The following is a 16,779-nucleotide window of genomic DNA, read 5'->3' on the forward strand; positions in this document are numbered from 1 at the left end:
TATCTGATGAATTCGGTGTTTATGCCCGAGTTGGACAAATTGGTGGTGGTATTTATAGATGATATCCTGGTCTATTCTGAGAATGAAGAAGACCATGTTGAACATTTGCGGGTGGTTCTCACTAGATTGCAGGAACACCAGCTATATGCAAAGTTTAGCAAATGTGAATTTTGGCTTCAGTGAGGTACCTTTTCTTAGACATGTGTTGTTCGATGGTGGAATTATGGTTGATCCCACCAAGGTGCAAGAAGTATTGAACTGGAAGGCTCTAATCTTGGTGCACGAGGTTCGAAGTTTTCTAGGGTTGGCTGGCTATTATCGTCGCTTCATCCCAGATTTCTCTAAAATAGCCAAGCCCATAACTCGGTTGCTGCAAAAAGACATGAAGTTTGTCTGGACTCCTGAATGTGATGCGGCTTTCCACACCCTACGAACTCTTCTAACTTCATCTTCGGTTTTGGCACAACTAGGATATCAAGAAACCTTTTGATGTGTTCTGCGATGCATCAGGTATTGGGTTAGGAGGTGTTCTTATGCAAGAGGGTAGAGTCATTGCTTATACCTCTCGCCAACTTCAAAAGCATGAAGTGAATTATCCAACGCATGACTTGGAACTCGCTGCTGTTGTTCATGCTTTGAAGGCCTGGAGACATTATTTGCTTGGCAATGTGTGCAACATCTACACTAATCACAAAAGTCTCAAGTATATCTTCACTCAACCAGAGTTGAATATGCAGTCAGAGAAGATGGCTCGAGTTGATCAAGGATTATAACCTCCAAGTGCACTATCACCCTGGCAAGGCAAACGTCATAGCCGATGCCTTAAGCAGGAAATCTCATTGCCACTCTTTGATTGAAAGTGACATCCATTTGTCAAAGCTCCTTCATCCTACAGTCCTTCACAACATCACTAGTCAGTTGTACTCTATAGAGTCAAATTATTGAGCTACAGATGATAGATCCAGGTGTGTTCCACATCAAGTGCAAGATGAAAGAGCAAGAAACTAAACATTTTTGAGTGGATGAGGATGGTGTGTTATGGTTCAAGGATAGGTTGGTAGTTCTGAAGGATAGAGAGCTTAGAAATCAAATCATATCCGAAGTCCATTCCTCTAAATTATCTATTCATCCTGGTAGTAGCAAAATGTATCATGATTTGAAGCCTCGCTTTTGGTGGACCAAAATGAAGAAAGAGATAGCCGCTTATGTGGCTAGGTGTGACACTTGTTGTCAAGTCAAGGCTGTGCACATGAAAGCTAGATTACTTCAGCCACTCTCTATTCTAGGTTGGAAATGGGAGGAGATCAGTATGGATTTTATTGTTGGACTCCCTACTACGCAAAAGAATTTTAACTCCATTTGGGTGATTGTAGACCGACTGACCAAGTCTGCACACTTCATTCCTGTCCGCATAGACTTTCGTCCAACCGACTATGCAGAGTTGTACTTTAATCAAATAGTCCTGAATTCATGAGATCCCTCGTACTATTGTCTCAGATAGAGGACCATAGTTCACTGCTCACTTTTGGGAGCACTTACACGGATTATTAGGAACTAAGTTAGTAAGAAGTTCTGCCTATCATCCGCAAACCAATGGACAAACTGAACGAGTGAATCAGATCTTAGAAGATATGTTGAGAGCATGTGTCATCTCGGCTAAGGGCTCATGGGAAAGATGGTTGCCTCTAGCTGAATTCTTGTACAATAATAGTTATCAAGAGAGTATCAAGATGGCTGCCATTTGAAGCTTTGTATGGCCAGAAGTGTAGGACCCTGTTGAACTGGGTAGAAGCCAGTGAAAGGAGATATTATGGAATTGATTTTGTTCAAGAAGCCGAAGAACAAGTCCATACTATCCAAACCCACATGGCCGCAGCTCAAGCTAGGCAGAAAGGTTATGCTGATCGACGTAGAAAACCTATTAAGTTCGAAGTTGGAGACTTCGTTTATCTAAAAGTCTCACCTATGAAGAGTGTCCAACGCTTTGGTATGAAGCGAAAGCTTGCTCTGAGATATGTTGGTCCGTTTGAAATCATTGGACAAAGTGGTAAGGTGGCGTACAAGATTCAATTACTTCCTGAGATGAGTGCTATCGTCAATGTCTTTCATGTGTCCAATTGAAGAAATGTCTTCGCGTCCCTAAAGAGAGAGTTCCATTAGGGGATATCGAGTTAAAATCTAATTTGACCTTTGAAGAGAAGCTGGTCCAAGTGATTGACACTCATGAGCGAGTGACTCAGAGTTGGGTGGTCAAGTTTTACAAAGTCATGTGGAGTAATCAGGGTAGTGAACGATGATGCAACGTGGGAAAGAGAAGATTATTTGAGGGATGGTTATAAGGAATTCTATCAACAATGGTACGCTTTTCAAATCTCGGGATGAGATTTTTATAAGGGGGGAGGGCTTGTAACACCCTAGGTGTTTGCCTTCCACATTTGCACATGCATTTCATGAACATGAGCATCATTCATCCATTCCTAAGCTTGTGTTGCCTGAAATATGTTTTTGAAACATTGCAACGTATCGTTATATTTCATGTGTGTTGTCTTTATGAAATGAATAGTGTGCAACACTTAAGTGCAACATGTGCAACTCACTTTAGTGAAACAAAGCTAGTTAATTCCATGCAACAAGATCATGAAACATGTGAAACATGACTATGAAATAGATGTAACATTTCATGTGTTTTTCATTGTTTCAGTACATACAATGCTTGATTCTTGTGTGACCAATGTGTGGTGTGGCTAATAATTCTCTTAAACCACTTAGTGACACTTAGAATGTCATTTGGAACATTGTTCATATTGATCATGTTGCCTAAATAGGATTTCAAAAAGTGGTTTGACTTGTTTTGACCCCTAAACCCTTTTGTTTGACTATTTAAAAAGTGTAGCTTAGGATGTTTGCATGTCTGAGCAACCTAAAGGAAAGTTGTAGTAAATTTTATAAGGAACAAACTTTGTTTAGAAGCCAAGTCATGAAAATGTGCACAACATGCTCAAAAATGACTCACAAGTCAGTTTTGAAATCTATTTTGTAACTCTAAAATTTTCTAAGTCCTAAATGCAATTTCAGTTTGATTGAGCCAACTTTGGCTTGATACAACTCATGATCCATTGAGAATTTGATGATGATTTCTAAAGAATTGTTGGAGCCCTATCATAGCTCTACAACTTTCGTGTACATTGCTTCCACTAATTCGTCACGGGTTAAGAGATCAAACACCATCAAGTAACTCTGTAGTTGGCTCATTGATCACTGAATCGAGTTTCAGGCAAGCTACAGTGTCGACTGGTTTTAGAGAACAACGGCCGTGTGGTGCCACCCATCGCCGGTCGCCTGACCACGCAGCCATGCGTCGCGAACATCCTAGCATAGCCAGCCACAACTTAAACCCCCCCACGCGCCTGCCAACCAGCTCGCTAATCCAATTTCCACTTCATTCGCTTCCTCTGCTCGCCCGAAGCGCCGCAGCAACAGCCACAGCAGCTCCGACGAGTTCATGCGCGCTCGCTGCCACAAAAACACGAACTACATCTTCACCACAGCTCCGCCGTGTCCTCCTCTACCTCCTCCACCTCTTAGTTGAGCCGATTGAGCTTTGGTAAGGGCGCATTGACCATTCCTGCCACCGCCGCCATGAGCGTGTCCTCGCCGGAGTTGAGGCCGCCATGGTCGGGGTAGCTAGGAACCTTCCCGCCTCTTCTCTTTGCTTAGGTAGCACCATAGTGACCTCCTAAAGCTCATACTAAGCTCGGTTGAGGCAGCCATGGCTCACCGTCGCCGGCACCTCACGCCAGAGCTTTGCCATGCTGCCATCACCGGCGACGAGCCACCTCCGCTAGGTCTTAGGTCTTGCCACTTGCACAAATTGGTTCCCCTCATCACATAAAGCACGTAGGTGGCCGTGGTGTTGCCAGAGTCCTCGCCGTCGGCGAGCTAGACCACCGCCGCGCCATAAAACGCCGCCTCCCCTATTTCACTGTCGCTGACCAGTGGGTCCGGCTGACAGGCAGGTCCCACGCGTCAGTGACTGTTTGATTCAAAAGCTAGCTCATTTATGCAGATTTTGATGTTGTTTTGTGAATTTTGTAACTCCAAATGTGTAGATCCAAATGGTGTGATTCAAATTTTGGTAGGCTCACAGTGAAGTCTAGTATTTAAGTAAAATATGACATGAGCACATGATGTAGAAATTTTGGATGAATTAAATAGGAACTGGAAATGTGTTTTTTTAAATGCATGCAAACTTGTTTAAATCATATCTTGAGTTTCTGTGATCCAAAAATTATAAAATTTTATGGGTAAGCTAGTCTTGCTTGGTAGAAGCTCTGTTTAAAATTTGAGAGTCATTGCATGTATGGTTTTTGAGTTATAGATTTTCCTTTTATCATTGATTGATACTTGTGTGAATTTTTATAAATTATCTAGGAATCCTATGACCATGAAACTGTGTGGGGAGTATCCTAGTACCTTAAGGATGCTAGGGAAAATATGAAATCTGTTGCTTGACACTTTTCACTAAGGTTTCCTAATTATGCCATTTTAAGCCATTATGCCTTATCATTTTTATATAGGCTATTATACTTACTCAAATGGTGTGAAATTTTTATGGTAGTCTCCTTAGAGCATGTAGTATCTACTGTAATTTTTGTAGATTTAATTGTGTAGTTTTAATATATGTTTACCATTTCCTCTAATTAATTAAATAAATTAAGAAAGGCATTAAAAGAAATGTTTTGGTGATGAACACCCTACTTTCTAGGTGTTCTTGTGATATGTGTAATAAGTGAGTAGAGTTAGTTTTGTCCAATTATGTGTTTACATCATAAGTTAATAATTATTTGTTGCATTATGTCCCTCCTGGACAGATCTGGGGACTTTAGAAAGTTCCCCATGATATTTTGGTTTGCTATGAATGTAATGAATACAAAAGTTGTGGATAATTTATGTATCTAGCTCCTATCAAAATTTAATGGCATTTGGCCCAGTAGTTTAGGAACTACAGCTATTTAATGTTAGGTTCCAGATTTGTCTACTCTCTGTCTTATAGGATAGAGTTCAGTTGATTAAAGAATTCGACCTAGTAAAGGTTGGAATCATGCTTAGAGGTCTGAAAATGAATTGTAGACAATTTCATAAGCTTTCCAAATTGTCTTAATTCATATCATTTGGATTTCTAAATCTCCAGTTAGGGCCATTTTACTATACCGCTTTATAGTCTCTATTTTACCAAAATACAAGTGCTTGAGTGTATGCTTGTTGCAATGTTCTCGTTGATTGTTTAGGGGCTAGCCTAACTTGAGAACATGCTTAGGTGCAGGTGCTGGGTCCTTAACTGAAGATGAGCAATTGTACATTAGATTGTATAAACTTGGTAATTTAAAGTGATTTGAATAGAGCTTAAGTCGAAAAATACGGACTGCAGTAAGCATGTGCATTCCCCGAGCATCCCTAACATTCGTCATGTGCATCCATGATATTTATCTTGTGCACTCATGCAATAGGTGTGCCGGACAGGAGTGACATTGCTAGAGTTCGAGGGAGCCAACCAGGAGGAGGAGCCCGAGGTGCAGGAAGCCAATGAAGCAGTCGTTGCGGAGGAGTTGCCCGAGTGCCCTGACCACTAGCCTTCCTCTTTCCTGAAAGGAAAGCCCTAGAGCATATTAAGCCTCCCATGTTTTTACAAATACATTGAGTATCTTTTATTCGTTGATGATGCATTAAGTATAGGAATTGGTTGGAACCAATTGTTGCATTATATATCTATCCTTGTCCAGGTATCATACTTGAATCCTATTTAAGGTCAGGAACGGGTTAAATGCTTAGCCATGTTTAGTGCGGTAGAAGTCAGGTGATTTCCTGTCACCTGCGAGCTTTAGGATGAGGTGGATCACGGTTGGCTATATTTGCTATCGTGGAAAAGAACCATGTTAATAATGAATTAAGACCAGGGCGGAGTCTTGTGTAGGGTTGGACATAGTGACTCCGTCTATGTCATTTAAGGACCGATACGTTGTACGTCCTCATGTCATGTTGAACGCAGCCTAACACTTAGCTGGCCGAATAACTCATTCCACCCGCGAAGCCTAGTAGCTTGACTCAGGCTAGGAACGCAAGCCGTGGCGTGCATTCTGGAGGTAGTAAGGATGTGCGGAGAGCCATTGGCATAAGTCCAAGGCGAGGTTAGAGTCTCGACCAACCTTGGCAGAGTGGTTATCTAAGAATGCTGATCTGTTTGGACTCGCGACTCCTGAATTGTGCCAAAGGTGACTTGTTGCGACCCTAACGGGGGAAGCAGGGTTTGTGTTTAGGAAGACCCCTCCAGCTGGATAGGAATCGATTTAAATTGCCGTCTCTCCTGAATAGTGAGAAACTTGACTGAGCAGTGGCAACGTAGATTCAATTAATTTAATGATATGGTTAAATGGATGATGATGATAATGTTGCTACAATTTATACCTGCTACGGTTATTAATGTTTGTATCTTAATCAAATGATTACTTAGTACAGGTGCTAATATAGATGACAGGTTAATGGCTAATAGTCACTGCTAGCTCAGGTTAAGAGTTGCTCATTATTACTTATGCTTTTTTGCAAAAAGAAAGTGGCAGCCAGATCCACTAAATTAAGCTATGCATGATCCTTGGTGTCTTTTGTTTTGGTTTTTGATGGGTAAGTCTAGCTGAGTACATTCTTGTACTCAGGGTTTATTCCCTCTTGTTGCAGGTGACCTTCTATATCAGGGCTTCTGTAAGTATTATCTCCACCCAGCGGGTGACAAAGACTAGATCACGAGCATGATCTCTGTTTCGCTTATCTGAATGCTTTTGCGGGTTGTGATCAGCAAACTGGTATTTGTATTTGAACTCGGGTGTGTAAGTTAAACTATTTGCTTCCACATACTTTACAAGACTTGTTTTGTAATAACGATGACTCTGAGGTGCTGTAATCTAATTGCAAACCGTCTAGTGGAATGTTGTAACGTATGATATGTTATGTTGAATTATTATGATCTTGATTGTATGCAAGTTGGTTTGAAATCCTTCGTGGTTTCACTTGACTACCGGGTTTATATGGGCTCAAGTGCGAGAATTTGATCGTTTCAGCGATTGTTTTTGTACTTGTGCTCTTATAAATTGGTCAGTTCTATGACAGCTGGTATCAGAGCTAGATTCAACACTAAACATGTCATATGGGTATTTAAAAACAAAAGCTTTTGTTGTGAAAATGGTTTTCCAACTTATAGTTATATATAAGTGTTCAAAAATCAAAAATTTTATAGTGTGCTGGTGATCACATCCCTTGTAGCCCACTTAAGGACTTCTAGGTGGCTTATATAATTACTAACTTGGGGGAAATTGATTGTTTCTATTTTGTCATCCATGCAGCGTGCTATTGCATGGGTGCCATTCGCTTGAATGGTAATGTATGGATCAACTGCCTCTACGCCAAGGTAAGTATGAGTTGTGAGAGCATGACCGTCCAACTGTCGGTCTAGGGGAGAGTTAGTTGTGGTTACCAGAATATTTACATGTTGCATACATGTACATATGAAGGTACTTAATTGTGGGTATATCTATCGGGTAGTTTGGATACCAAAGTATATATATCTGGGGATGTATATATGGAAAGTATCTTAGTTTACTACTTTCATTGTCAGCATTATATCTTGTTGGGTTGGGCTGCAATGAAATTTTCTACAGGTATGCTAACAATGCAACGTGTAGATCGACTAGTTACCGCTAATTGAGAGAACATATGTATGCCACCATATATTCCGCTAAAACTTAACTTTTCTTTGGTTTGTGAGGACGTACGGAACGAGCATGCATCATATTCACTCATGTCATTCATATTGCATTACTCCCTCCCTTATAATTGCTTATTCCAATTATTAAGTTCCATCTCTCAACAAAGTAATCCTCTCATGAGAGTTGCATCCCTTTTTGATACAGATGGCCGCGCCCGTGTTTCCTCTTGGTAGCAGCACCTTTTTGGACTAGTTCGGTACGCCCACCTTGCTCTGGAGGGTGCTAAGCTCAGTTGGGTACTCGAAGGCACCCCACTACACGTGGAGGCAGGTGATGCCATTAGGAGATGTACCATGGTACATTGTGACCTTGATAGTGCTGCAGAACCCCACGAGACCATCGTGGCATGGGTGGAGCATTGAGATGATGGGCAAAGCCCATGGGAGGCCACTCAAGTTGCTGCCCTTGATGTGCTTATGGATATAGCATAGAGCTTCAGGGATGAGTTAGTGGGTAGACCAGCTTCATCCATTCCCCGGGTGGCTCCTACTGTGGCTGAGTGGACTCAAGAAGTTGGCTAGGCCTTGGTTCGAGGCTGTGGTGAACATGTTCAGAGCGATAATGTGGGAATAAGTGCTATGATGGCCATCTTGAAGCTTTGTTGAGTCAGGCAGGACCCCCTTTCTAGTGTGTTAGAAGAAGCTGGCAAGGCAATGGTAGCCCAACACAAGTTCAAGTTGCGTGCCTACAAGTATCGCTGTAGGGCGGATGCATGTGGGCAAGCTCAGCTAGAAGTAGAGGAGATTTAGGGTATTGCAAATTATCTCCTGCAGCAGTGGGGGCAAACTGCATGCGAGAGAGATGAGCTTCATAACCATCTTATGAACCTCACCATAGAGAGGGATGAGGCAGTATAAGAGTTGGATCGTGTGACCCATCATAGTGATGCAGCCTTAGAGTTGGTAGAAGAAAGACATCAGGGCTGGATCATGGCTAACCACAATGCTTTTCAAAGGGAGCATGAGCTCCAAGAGCAGCTTGAAGAGCTTCAGGTTGAGCACCATCAACTGAACAACCGTCTGTTTCCTATTCCTCATCCCATACCAAGGTATCCTAATGTGGGTGGACCTCAAGTGATTGAGGCCGATGAAGAAGAAGAGGACATGTAGATGGATGTCAATGCAGCTGACCGGCAAATGAAGAAGAAGAGGAAGATCTTGAAGAAGTCTAGGGCATCTCTGATGTGGACAGCGATCACTTTGATGAGTAGTTAGTTAGCAAGTCTCACTAGTTTAAGCTTTTGCCATCATTAGTGTAATGGACTTAGTACTATGACTGATGTGGGATGTACCTTTTAATTCGAACTTGGCATGTAATGTACCTTAATTTGCTCCCTTCGGGATGCGTATCTTGTTGGTTAAGTTTAAAACTTGTCATGTTGGAATGCACTGCGTATGGCACTAGTAATCTAATTGATGATGTGGTGATAGGAGAATGAATTATTGCCTCTATTTCTTGTATGAATTTTACATTCTCTTTAGTAAATTCAGTTTGGCATAATTACATTGTTTCTCTCCAATGTACTAACATCACCAATAATTGCTGGTTACGCATTGTTGCAGATGCCTCGCACTTGTTCCACTAGTGCGGCTGGTGATGATGAGATCTTCCACCGCCACCACCACCCACACCAATAGAATTGATGGCAATTCTTGCTGAAGGATAGCGCACTATGGCTGAGGCTCTCTGCACGATTGCAAATCGTGATGATCGTGGTTCACATCAAGTACCAGAACCAAATCAGTATAGCGACTTCAAAGATTTTCTTGATACTAAACCATCGATCTTCAAGGAGGCTGAAGAGCCCCTCCAAGCTGATGAGGGTTGAACACTATCAAGCAGAAATTCCATCTGCTTCGCTTGACCGAGGTGCTGAAGACTAAGTATGCATCTCACCAACTGCATGGACCAGCTAGTATTTGGTGGAGTCATCATCGGTCCACTATGCTCGCTATTGCCCAAATCACTTGGGATCAGTTCAAGTCTGCTTTTAGGGGAATTATATTCCTCCTAGTCTCATGGCAATCAAGCATATGGAGTTCATGAAGTTGACCCAGGGGAATAAGAGCTTGAATGAATACCTGCAAGCTTTCAATAACCTTGCAAGGTATGCAACTGAGTTTGTTGACACTGATGCCAAGAAGATCGCTAGTTTTAAGCGGGGACTTAGTCCCAAATTGATGAAGACCATGGGAAATTGCAAGTGTGCTCATTTTAATGAGTTTGTGAGTGATGCTTATCTCAAGAGAACAACAATGCTGTATATGCTGCTTCGAAGAATTGTAAGAGGGCCTATGAGGCGGGTGCCTCACAATCCAAGGCTCCAGTCGCATAAAGGGCTCCATTTTGTCCTCCGACATCAGCTGCTAAGTTCCGCCCACCGCAGAAGAAGAATCCAGGCAGGACTAGATTTCACAAGGCTTTTATAGTTGCTCTTCCCAAGGGCACTACTAGTCAAGGCAGTTCCAAGGCTCCTCCAAGCAACATGCCATGCTAGAACTGCAACAAGACAGGTCACTAGGCAAGGGAGTGCCCTTACCCTAAGAAGAATAACTACCAAGGTGGCCATCAGGGGCAGGTGAACCACACTAATATTGCTGATATTCCATCAGGAGAGGTAGTAACAGCTGGTAAGTTTCTGGTGGATCAACACCCCATAGTTGTACTATTTGATTTGGGTGCTTTGCATTCTTTTATTAGTCCCGCATTTGCATCCAAGTTTATGCAGAAAACATACACTGTTGAGGGTGAGGGTTATTGTATTAGGGCTACTAGTGGTACTATCCCAACCAAGCTTGTAGTCGGGGACGTGCAATTTGAGATAGAGGGGCGAAAGTTATCAGGTTGATCTAGTAGTTTTACCAGGGCTAGGTATCAACATGATATTGGGAATGAACTGGATGAGCAGTCATGGAGTGCTTATTGATACATCGACTAGAGCAGTCATGCTCAGAGATCCTTGTAATCAGGAAGGTTTTCTAGTACAGCTACCCAGGGACATCAATCTTTCTTGTGCGGCTAATACGATGCAAGCAAAGGTTATGGTAGACATCCTTGTCGTGTGTGATTTTTCGGATGTTTTTCCCGATGATTTGCTCGGATTACACCCGGATCGGGACGTGGAGTTCAAGATAGAGTTGCTACCTGGTACATCGCCCATCTCTAGAAGGCCTTATAGGATGCCTCCCAATGAACTAGCTGAACTTAAGACCCAGTTGAATGAACTTCTAAAGAAAGGCCTTATCCATCCAAGTTCATCTCCGTGGGGGTGCCCAGCTATCTTTGTGAAGAAGAAGGATCAATCCCTATGCATGTGTGTAGATTATATGCCTTTGAATGCAGTCACAATCAAGAATAAGTATCCTCTGCCACTGCATAGATATCTTATTTGATCAGTTGTCTAAAGCAAAAGTCTTTTCCAAGATTGATTTGAGATCTGGTTATCATCAAATCAAAATTCAGCCTGAGGATGTTCCAAAAACTACATTCTCTACAAGATACGGTCTGTATGAGTATCTTGTTATGTCTTTTGGATTGACCAATGCCCCCCCACACTTCATGTATTTGATGAATTCGGTGTTTATGCCCAAGTTTAACCCCTATACCCTTACAGCTAAGCTTCGGCTGGCCTGGACTAGGGGGTCTGGCCCACTAGAAGATGACGCGCAGGCTCGACCAATCTGTTTCAGGAGTACCACGCCAGGAATCAAGGTAGGTTTGGAGATCAAGCAAGATCCTGGTTGGTTAGAATAGGAATCCTTATCCGTCCGTCGATGGCAATTGTAACTGGTTAGGATTAGTTTCCAGATCTGTAACCCTGCCCCATGGACTATATAAGGTGGGTAGGAGGACCCCTCTAAAAATCATCTCTCATTGACATACAATAATACAATCAGACGCAGGACATAGGTATTACGCCTTCACGGCGGCCGAACCTAGATAAAACCTTGTGTTTGTCTTGCGTCACCATCTTGTTTGTAGCTTGCGCATCTAGTCTACCGATAATCTACTACCTTGGGCATACCCCTAGGTAGACTATCCGACCATATTTCATCGACAGTGGCTGCACTAGGTAGGGGGTGTGCATACTGCTCTCCAGACAAACAAGATGGTCATCATCCCCGGTTCCATGGTGGTGCCAAATGGCCTCACGTTCACCATCGGCCAGATCACCTGGACCACTAGCTCCGACGACTACATCGCCATGACCATAGAGGAGGCAGCGGATTCAATCTATGTCGACCACTAGCTTCATCTGCATTAGCTACGACTTCGACCACAGGTGGATCTGGCTCTAGCCATGCCAGCATCATCTTTAGCTATGCCAACAACCTAGTCGTCCGCTTCCTCGCTACAAAGGGAGGCAGATCGACAACACTGACCTACTCGACTCCATCGATTGGGTTGGCACCAAACTTGCTGAAACCCTAGCTTTGGTAAGTTCAATTCAAAGTCAACCTAATGAGCAAGTAACCACTACCCACAACAGATCTACCCGACTAGCTCGGGCCAGTCATCCTGCACGACTCGGTATGGATCTTGTGGTCACATCTACTCCTGAAGGGTGCTCCATTCGTCGCTGGCCAGCCCCCATGTTGGGTCTCTGGCTCTCCAAGTATGAAGCCTCGATGGAGAACTACTAGGCCTAGCCCCATGGCCTATGCAACTTCGTCAACATGGTCTGGATTGAGGATTATCAAGAAGGATCGGTCCACATAGTTCAAGAGGGTTGCTCAAGCTCCTTGTCTGGCATCACATCTAATGGCTCTGTCCACACCAAGCTCGAGCATCATGATAATGAAGGCATTGAATATGATCTGGATATCCCAGACCACGCCCCGGGGTTCCAATGATTCCCATCCTTTCCACCAAGGCGAGCAGACTTGATCAATGTTGTCAGTAATGATGAACCACCAGCAATTGGTGAAATAGAACAAGAAAGGCTAGCACGCGAAGCACGCAATATTGACCGGTTTAATCACCGACAAATCAAAGCCGAGGCAGAAGAGGAGGCACGATGCATAAGGGTCCAGCCGCGTGACCTTAACAATGCCTTTGATAGGGTGGGGGACAAGCAGGTCTTCAGGACCCCAAGTGCCAACATAGCTATTGCTATGGCGATAATGCAATGACTACCTAATACCCCAGAAACCCAGGTAGTTCATGATGATATACAAGCTTACCTGATGGCTGCTATGGCCTAGACCGCAGATGTTGTAAATCAAGCCTGGGCTCCATCCATCTAAGTCGAATCAAGCCACAGCTGCCAATACTCAAGTCACTCACAGCCACCCAACCAACGTGGCTCGCACAACAACGACCCATCAGACAACCGTCAAGGCAGAAATGGTGGGCATGATGGTGGTTGGGATGACAACCGCCGCGACTACCAGGACGACAACCCCCACGACTACCGGGACAATAACCGCCAAGACAACCACGATAATCACCGTGATAACCACGGTTGCAGGGTTAACTAGGGTGGCAACCAGGATCGCCGTGATGGCAATAACGATCTCTGCCATTACCTCGGAGAATGTGATCTACATGATCGCATTAACCAAAGAGCCAATGATCATGCATCCCATGAAAGCTATCACCGTATGGAATATGATACTACCCACGGCCCTCCGGGTTTGAACCAGTTTACTCCACACCTTCACCAAGTCATATGGCCCAAGAACTTCAAGCTCAAAAAACTTTAGAAGTATGACAGTAAGGAGAACCGCAAATTATGGGTCATGCTCTATGAAACCACATGCAGATCAGCCATGGCTGACGAGCATGTCATGTCTAATTACTTCCTAGTCATCGTCAGCCATGCAGGCCACCAATGGCTAGTCAGCTTGCCAGCAAACTACTTTGATTCTTGGCAAGAGCTCAAGCAAGCATTCATCGACAACTTCATTGCTACTTGCGAGCAACCCAGCAACAAATATGATCTGTAGCAGATTTGAGACCGCAAAGATGAGCCACTATGCGAGTACGTTCAACGCTTTTCGAAGATGCGCATCAAGGTCCCGTCAATCTCTGACAACGAGGCAATTGAGGCTTTCATCATGGGTCTCCGCTTCCATGATGCCCTAAGGGACAAGCTCCTCCGCAAGAGACCTGAATCAGTCATAGCGCTCCTAGCCACTGCTAAAAAATATGCGGATGCCGATGATGCTAAAAAGATAATCATGAAAGAACTAGCAAGGGTTCCACGCTCTGACCACCCCCCACACCATGATGACTACCGTAGCAACCATGGTTGGAACAACAATTTTGATCGCCGCAACCAACGCAACGATTCTCGTGACCACCGCGGCTAGCGTAATCAGCGGTGTAATCGCCGTGACGATTACAGGGGCAAGCGTGCTTAGGAAGACGACGGCGAGGTCAACACCATTAAAAAAGGTGGCGGACGTCGCAACTATGAAGAAGACTATGCCAAACCATTGAAAGGACCCTGCCAGCTCCATCCCAAGTCAAACCATACCATGGAGAATTGCCATGTCCTCAAATCTATCTACATGCGCCAACAGGCTCTGGATACATCCGACAAGCCTAACAACATAGGGGAGCAGCGTAACGAGGATAACAACGATGAATATGCAGATCCCCATCACAAGTATGTCAAGCCAACCGATCGCGTCCACACCATCATTGGAGGCATAGTGTCCATCGAGACCAAACAAGAACGCAAGCTGCTCGCCCGCGCTTGCTAGAACGTGGCCAACGCCGACAACCTCATCGCTGATCCACGGCTCCCTCCTTGGTCTCACCACGAGATCTCCTTCAGCAGAAAGGACCAATGGGCTGCAATACCTAAGCCAGGACGTTTTCCTCTAGTTCTCGATCCTTGTATCAGCAAGGTTCAGTTCGATAGAGTGCTGATTGATGGCGGTAGTTCCATCGATATTGTAACACCTTGGGTGTTTGTCACCAGTTAAGTAATGGGTTTGAGCTCAAACATGACATGTCGAGTGGTAATGAAGGTGTCAAGATCAAATCTACATGATGGAGCTCCAACTTAAACTTGGGCCACGCACATTTGCTTACATATGGACCCTTGTTAAGATTATGCAAGAGTAATGTTAAACATGCTTATTCCATGTACATTACATCCCCATGCATCCATCTAGACCCGTGGAAAAGTTTCATGAAGTTTGGAATTAAAAAGTCACATGAAATGATAAGTCATATCTTTGTAGGAATTACTTTATCAAGTAGATGGAAACCTATGATGTAAACCAAACCTTGCAACCTTGCTCCAACAACTCTAATTGAACTCTACAACAAAAGTTATGAAGGGTTCGTGTTGAGCAAAGATGGAGAAAATATCCAAAAATCATGGAAACCCTAGATTCTATAGCAAAAAGGGCTTTGCGTTGACTGAGAAATAAAGTTGACTTCTGGACCAGATATGAGGTTTGACCAAAAATAAAAGTTGAATAAAAGTTTGATTATAACAAACTTTGTTAAAAGACCAAGTCATGATTCGGTTTCAAAATGGATCAAAACAAGGCGCAAAGTCTAATAGAAAAGTTGAAATCAACCCGACAGTGTTTGCAGTCCGGAATTCACTGACATTGACATTGACATCCCGCATTCTCCAAATTTTGCTAAGCAACTTGAGTTGGTCCAAAAATAAAAGTTGAAGGTTATATTATGGAGAAGAGCATATAAAAAGATGGCACTCATTGGACTTTGTTTTGACCATCAATTTTGGACTTTTGTTCATCACTGTCAATGCGCTAACACTATCACTTTGGAGCATAGTTAATTGCTAATCCATAGCCCTTATGGCAGTGCACCTTAAATAGAAATTGTAGAGCATTACGTGGGCTGCAACTTTACTTTTGGGTCCATGTCCAAATTTGGCCTGCAAATGGCCCAGAATCGTGCCCCACGCTGATCGCTTTGCTGCCCGCCACGTGCTCGGTAAAACGCCTCAATGGGCGGCGCGTGTCCAAGGCGTGGCCGCCATGCATAGAGCACACCCGCCATTGCAGCGCGCCGCTTGCCGCGTGGCTGCCCTGTCGCGTCCCCGGTGCCCTTCTGGAGTGAAAACCGAGCACCCGAGCTCCCTCTGGCTCACTCGCTCGCCCTCCCATCGCCTCTCTCGCTCTAACCTCGCGCCTGCGTGTTTGCCAGAGCGCGGCCGCCATAGCCGCCATGGCCAAACTCCATTGCTGCTGCCGCTCCTTCCCTGCAGTCCTCCCGCGCCACCACCGAGTATGCCTACGGCTCCGCGACCGACTCCCCAAGCCCTAGGCCGAGCCGTGACCCACCGTGTGCTCACCGTCGATGAAGCTGCCGCTGCCGGCAACGCTGGCCTGGCGATGCTCTATTGCTGTGCTGCTGCTGCCTACTGCGTGGCTGGCCAGGGCCAGGCGCGGCCACGGTGGTCCATGGCCAAGCCCTAGCACCGCCTCTCTGTGGCCGCCGAAGTCCCTCTCCAGCCGGCCAAGTCGGCCACCATGCTCTGCGTCCGTCTGTGAGTTAGAGAAGACGAAGGGCCACGCGCTGGAATAAGACATTTTACAGGGGGTTATGTGAAGAACTAGTGACTCTAGTGAATAGTGCTGAAAAGGATCCATTTGTTCATGTTTAATTTGTGTTTTCCGCAGGGACCCCGATGCAAGATTTCAATCCCTTTTTCTCTGGTTTTTACAGATTTGAATGCCCCACTTTGAAAATTCGTAGTAATTTGTAGAAAAATCGTAAAATAGTAAATGAGGACTTTTTGGAATCCTTGTGAAATTCTATATGTATTAGATCAATAATATTACATGTTTTGGTTAAAGTGTTAGCCGTAAAAATAGATTTAGGCAGTTAGGTTCTTAATGCTAGTCATGTCTTGTTCTTTTTATAACTGCATTTATTTTACTCAAATAAATGTGAAATGTTTGTGGAGTGTTACTGATGTGATTAGTGATGTCTGGTAAAAACTTCAATATTTTAGGCTTGAGAGTTTAAG

Source organism: Miscanthus floridulus, chromosome 13 (genome assembly GCF_019320115.1).
Source record: "Miscanthus floridulus cultivar M001 chromosome 13, ASM1932011v1, whole genome shotgun sequence".
In the NCBI taxonomy this organism is placed as follows: domain Eukaryota; kingdom Viridiplantae; phylum Streptophyta; class Magnoliopsida; order Poales; family Poaceae; genus Miscanthus; species Miscanthus floridulus.